A 6,783-nucleotide genomic window follows, 5' to 3' on the forward strand; every position below is an offset into this window, starting at 1 on the left:
TAGTAGCCTAATGAAACATAGGCCTATGGATTGATGCAGTTGCCTACCTTTGCAACATTATTAAATTAGGCTAATCTGTCACCATATGCCTAGGTTTGCAAAGAGGAGAACATTTTAATTTGATTCACAATGAAACGTTACATTTCATTTACATGTTAACAATGAGTTTTGGTTGTTGTTGGTGGCGTTATTGCATCCCTTTTATGAATGCAAAATTGTTCCCTCGCGATTGGAAGCTCCTGTTGCGCATAGGCTACGCATTTCAAAACATCGCAACGTAAAATGCCACAAAAAAGCTGTTTATGAATAGGTCTTAGTGAGTTAGGAGTCCTCTCGACTTAAGCTGTCCCAGACTTAGGTGCTACTTTTAGGTCTAAAATGCTTTTTGAATTACTTTTTGTGAAAAAAATAGGAGTCCTAAAGTTAGGAGTGGCACGCCCATTATTTTTAGGAGTTGCTCCTAAATTCGCCAGTTAGGACAAAGATGGTTGATTACGAAGATACTTCCTGAGAGGCCATTTCCTGTCCCTGGAAATTTTGGAAAGCCTTATTTTTCTGAGTAATGGATGCCAACCGCCATAAAACTCAAAAGAAGAAGAAGAAGAAGAAGAGTAGACACAGCATTGGCTGCTGGAAACAGGAAATGCAGCCGCTATAGTTGCAGCAGAAGAAACAAGATGCCAGAGCAATGTGCAGCATATTCCTGCTCAAATCGGCGGACCATCGCAAACAGGGCTCGGGGGATTACTTTTCACAAGTAAGATTTAACATTATCGTACTATTGGTTGTATTTTGTGAATGCAATATTACCAGAGAGTTGAAAAGGAGCAAGGATCTTTGTTATTGTATGTAAATCGTAGCCAGCTAGCTAGGCTACTTGCTCGGTGTTCAGGTGTTCACCCGGCTATGAACTGAGACTTGATGAGTCATATTCCATAACACTGACTTACATTACAACTGACACAAGAATGCTATTGTAGAAATGAATCAAATATTACTAATATAACATTGGCCGGCGAATTTTACACAAGTTGCACAGACTGTAGCCTATTATCGGGCAGTTGCTACTTGTAGCTTAGCTAGTAATAAGTGTGTTGGTGGTAGCTTCACTATTTCCTGAATAAAGTAACTTTTCAATAGCTTAACTTCTTTATATGAAGTAGCTTGGCCAAACAAGCTACACTTTTGTCATGTGAAATTAGCACAATTTAAAGTAGCTTCCTATGTAGTGAACTAGCCTACTGTTGTGTTTGTGTTACTAAGCTTGCTACATTTGACTGGGGAGGTAGTTTTGTGTAGTGTTTTTCATGGCAGAGTAACTGATAGTTTCGCTCACTACAATTCAAAAGTAGCTTGCCCAACACTGTATTATTCACATGTAATTCACCCTAACAAAAATAAGATGCATCTCAAATCCCTTTTTATTCATTTATTTATTTTATATCTCCCCAGAACAACTGCCTTGCTCAAGGACTACCACGAATGAGCTGAACGTTCTCCTCACACCCCTGGAACTGAGGAAGTTGCAGCTCTACATTGCAGTACTGCAGGGCATCTGCTACAATGTGACTGAATATTTGATTTATGAGCTCCACCTTCATCACCTTTTTGGTATGGCAACTGCTCTGCCCATGACCGGAAAGCACTGCAGAGGGTGTGAAAACTGCCCAACACATCACCGGTTCCTCACTCCCCTCCATCGAGGCCATCCAGGGCAAGCCATGCTTGCGTAAGGCGCGCAGCATCATCAAAGACTGTTCTCACCCCAACCACAGACTGTTCACCCCACTCTCCTCAGGGAGGCTTTACAGGTCTCTCCGCACCTGAACCAGCAGGTTTAGAGGAAGCTTCTTTCCTGCGATTGTCACCCTACTAAACTCTAGCTCTGCATCCCGGTGACATCCAACGAACTTAAGCCCCCATCACCCCCCGCCCCCGCCTGATGCCTCCTTGTCTGTGCTTGTTGAGGTGTCCACGACCATGGTGACTCAAGGCTGCCATGGTCGTAGAGTATATACTTATACTATATACTATACGACCATGGCAGCCTTGACAGGGACAACAAGGAGACGGACATCCCCCACCCCACCCCCTCACAACTGGACTACCCTATCCCATCCATGCCTATCCCATTTATTTACAAACTTATCCATAGCCATATTCTACTGCTCTTCATCCTGCACATACACTTATTCTTAATACTATTATAATGTTACTGTTTCTGCACTACAATGGTACTGTTACCACACTGCACATAGCTGAACATACTGTACATATCTGTTTATATGGTTTATACTAAATATCCATATTTATTCAGTTTGTCTGTAATATATTCACTGCATAATACACTGCATATATCTAATATTTTTCTTACTACTACTATAATGGTACTGCCACTACATTGCACATATCTGTACATGTTGTTTATATTACATGGCCATATTTATTCTGCTCTTCTAAGGTTACTGCTAATACACTGCACATACTTATATTTAATTTATACTACTCTAAACCACCTTCTGAAAACAACTGTATACTGTCTACACTGCACTATATCTTTTGTCTTTCTATGCACCAACTACTTTGTATATCACATCGCACTTTTCTGCTTTTTTGCACTTCTAGTTAGACACAAACTGCATTTTGTTGTCTCTGTACTTGGACTCTGCACAATGACAATAAAGTTGAATCTAATCTAATCTAATCACCTGCATTTGCCACTCTGTCTCCCATTTTCCCACTGTCTGGATGACTCGGTCTTTTATGGAGTTTACCCAGTTTCATTATGTACTGCCACCTGCTGTCTGTAGCACTTTTGTTCAGTCTAAGTGTATCGAAGCAATTTTAGCAAGGTAGACTGGGAACATACAAAATGACATGCACCAGTTGTGCATGTACTGTCACCAGCATGACAGTAACCTCTGTCTCACTGAGCCTGTGAAGACACTCCCAGATTCTTTACTGATTGCATTGAATAGGGCTGATCTCAGCCGTTTTTAAAATGTTTCTTAATATCTCTTTATTTGATCTCTTCATTGGGGCTGGAACCTGTGAACTGTGAATAACACATGCTGGCCTTTTTGTCTTGTATTAATGAACTGTTACACTTACTTATGCCAAAAACCAATGTCTGTTTTTTAACGATCAGAAACCATTTCCTTTACTTATTCCAAACCAATGTCTGTTTATCAAACTTTATTTTTGATGGCACTGAACTTAAATATGAAAACACTTGAAAATGTGTATGGAATTACAACTACATTTAACTCATTACAACTTGTATCAAACCAGTTTTTGTCTATGCTGTCAAACATTATGGATTATGTTCCCAGTTTTGATCTGGGATGTCATCACTTTATATGATATACAGTATCAGAATATTCTATTACTGTTAAGCCACTATGGATATTAAAATACACACAACCATGTTATCATGTATCATGTCAGCTCTTCTACTCTGAGTCAATTTACTCAGGTTTGTCACTCAACCACGTAGCCTACTTGGAATATACCCCTCAGGTGTCTTAATGGCTGATCTCACACTCGATCAGTAGGAAAAATGTGGGCAGGGGAAGTGGTTGAGCACTGCTCTTCCATGCCCACATCCACAGCTGAAGTGCCCTAGAGCAAGACACCTAACCCCCTCACTGCTCCCCGAGCGCTGCTGTAGCAGGTAGCTCACTGCTCGGGGTTAGTGTGTGCTTCACCGTGTGTTCACTGTGTGTGTCACTGTGTGTTCACTGCGTGCTGTGTGTTTCACTAATTAGTGTGTTTCACTAATTCACAGATTTGGATAAATGCAGAGACCAAATTTCCCTCACGGGATCAAAAGAGTGTATATATACTTATACAGAAAGGTTCCATAAATATTTAAATGAGATCAGCCATTCAGACACCTGAGGGGTAGGCTATTCCAAGTAGGCTACGTGGTTACGGGTGCAGAGAGACCTGTAAAGCCTCGCTGAGGGGAGTGGGGTGAACAGTCTGTGGTTGGGGTGAGAACAGTCTTTGATGATGCTGCGCGCCTTACGCAAGCATCGCTTGCCCTGGATGGCCTCAATGGAGGAGAGTGAGGAACCGGTGATTCGTTGGGCAGTTTTCACACCCTCTGCAGTGCTTTCCGGTCATGGGCAGAGCAGTTGCCATACCAAAAAGGTGATGAAGGTGGAGCTCATAAATCAAATATTCAGTCACATTGTAGCAGATGCCCTGCAGTACTGCAATGTAGAGCTGCAACTTCCTCAGTTCCAGGGGTGTGAGGAGAACGTTCAGCTCATTTGTGGTAGTCCTTGAGCAAGGCAGTTGTTCTGGGGAGATATAAAATAAATAAATGAATAAAAAGGGAATTAAGATGCATCTTATTTTTGTTAGGGTGAATTACATGTGAATAATACAGTGTTGGGCAAGCTACTTTTGAATTGTAGTGAGCGAAACTCAGTTACTCTGCCATGAAAAACACTACACAAAACTACCTCCCCAGTCAAATGTAGCAAGCTTAGTAACACAAACACAGCAGTAGGCTAGTTCACTACATAGGAAGCTACTTTAAATTGTGCTAATTTCACATGACAAAAGTGTAGCTTGTTTGGCCAAGCTACTTCATATAAAGAAGTTAAGCTATTGAAAAGTTACTTTATTCAGGAAATAGTGAAGCTACCACCAACACACTTATTACTAGCTAAGCTACAAGTAGCAACTGCCCGATAATAGGCTACAGTCTGTGCAACTTGTGTAAAATTCGCCGGCCAATGTTATATTAGTAATATTTGATTCATTTCTACAATAGCATTCTTGTGTCAGTTGTAATGTAAGTCAGTGTTATGGAATATGACTCATCAAGTCTCAGTTCATAGCCGGGTGAACACCTGAACACCGAGCAAGTAGCCTAGCTAGCTGGCTACGATTTACATACAATAACAAAGATCCTTGCTCCTTTTCAACTCTCTGGTAATATTGCATTCACAAAATACAACCAATAGTACGATAATGTTAAATCTTACTTGTGAAAAGTAATCCCCCCGAGCCCTGTTTGCGATGGTCCGCCGATTTGAGCAGGAATATGCTGCACATTGCTCTGGCATCTTGTTTCTTCTGCTGCAACTATAGCGGCTGCATTTCCTGTTTCCAGCAGCCAATGCTGTGTCTACTCTTCTTCTTCTTCTTCTTCTTTTGAGTTTTATGGCGGTTGGCAAACCAACTTAACGGTGCATTACCGCCACCGACTGGGCTGGAGTGTGAATCAAGAGATATTGGAACTTAACTAAATGAATATATAGATTAAGAAGGAAATAAAAGAAATAAAAAGGAAAAATAATTAAATAAACAAATAAAAAGAAAAGAAACCAAATAGATTAAATCCTTTTGGCTAAGTCTGTGTCTCTCAGAAATGTCATAACAAAATGATATATATTGCTAGATGATTTCCCAAGTAAACCTTGCATTGTAAAATTATTCTGTTTGACCATTCTGAGAGACTGAGCAAGCTGATTTCTTTCTTGGCTGTACTTTGGGCAATGAAATAAAATATGTTCTACAGTTTCTAAATGACTGCAATGTTGACATTTCCCTGTTGGATGTTTCCCTATTATCTTCAGTGAAGAATTAAGTCCTGTGTGTCCTATTCTTAACCTTGTAATTATACTTTCCTCTCTTCTACTCCTACACTCTGTCCTTCCTATATCCACTTCTGGTTGGATATTATATAAATGTCTCCCTTTGTCCTGATCCATCCAATATTCCTGCCATGTTGATCTTGCATATGTTTTAATGAACATTTTAGCTTCAGATTTGCTAAATGGGACTTGTAATATTTTATTGAGTTTCAGTGTTTGTTTTGCAAGCTTATCAACCTCCTCATTCCCTTTCACTCCAACATGTGCAGGTACCCAAAGAAACCTGATTTTTAAATCCTTTGCATTTAACTTATACAAAACCATATAAATGTTATTAATTATATCATTTCTTATAGATTTCCCAGTTTTCATGCTTTCTAAAGCTGAATAACTATCAGATATAATCACTGAATTATTTAAATCATTCCCCTCTACCCATTCCAAGGCCAACAAAATTGCAACTAGCTCTGTTGTGTATACTGACAAATGATCTGTTAGCCTTTCCTGACATATTACCCCTTTCTTTGGAATATATACTGCTGACCCAGCATGTCCTGTCTTTGGATCCTTGGAACCATCTGTAAATATGAATATATACTCAGAAAAATGCACATTAAGATAATATTTAACAATATCCCTCACTGCTACTTCCTTTGATTTATTTTTAATTTCCTTGTGAATGCCTAAATCTACATCTGGTATAGGGAAAAACCATGGAGGAATAGGAGGGACTGAAACCGTTGGACAGTACTGTAACTTATGTAACCCTATATTCTCAGCTTTCACATCGCCAATCCACCCAAAACTTCTGTAGTTGGACTTACTATGTTCCCAGCAGTCTTTTAAGATAGCTTTAGCTGGATGGCTATCACCTTGTCCCTTCACATTAACCCAGTATGCTAACATCAGTTGTACCCTTCTGATCCTCAAAGGCATCTCTCCCATTTCCACTTGCATAGAAGACACTGGAGATGTTTTAAAAGAGCCACTACATATCCTAAGAGCTTGAGCTTGCATGACATCCAATACTTTGGTATTAGACTCTGCTGATGACATATATGCTATACTTCCATAATCAAAAACAGCTCTCATTAGTGCCCAATATATATTTTGCAAAGATGCCCTGCTTGCACCCCATGCTTGTCCTGATAGACATCGTAGGATATTAACA

General features: G+C 39.9%; 1 long non-coding RNA gene across 1 annotated transcript; it reads right to left on the bottom strand.

Moving 5' to 3' along the window:
• Positions 1-3,180: 3,180 nt before the first annotated feature.
• On the bottom strand, positions 3,181-5,141 carry LOC143136270 (uncharacterized). Its single transcript, XR_012989291.1, has 2 exons — positions 5,001-5,141; positions 3,181-4,307 (listed from the first exon to the last, which is right to left on the bottom strand). It is a non-coding gene; the product is annotated as an uncharacterized LOC143136270 (long non-coding RNA).
• Positions 5,142-6,783: the final 1,642 nt, after the last annotated feature.

The sequence above is a fragment of the Alosa pseudoharengus genome, unplaced genomic scaffold (genome assembly GCF_046254945.1).
Source record: "Alosa pseudoharengus isolate Yale_2024_CS ecotype anadromous, Long Island Sound unplaced genomic scaffold, YU_APseudo_1.1 YU_APseudo_1.1_scf_1, whole genome shotgun sequence".
In the NCBI taxonomy this organism is placed as follows: Eukaryota; Metazoa; Chordata; class Actinopteri; order Clupeiformes; family Clupeidae; genus Alosa; species Alosa pseudoharengus.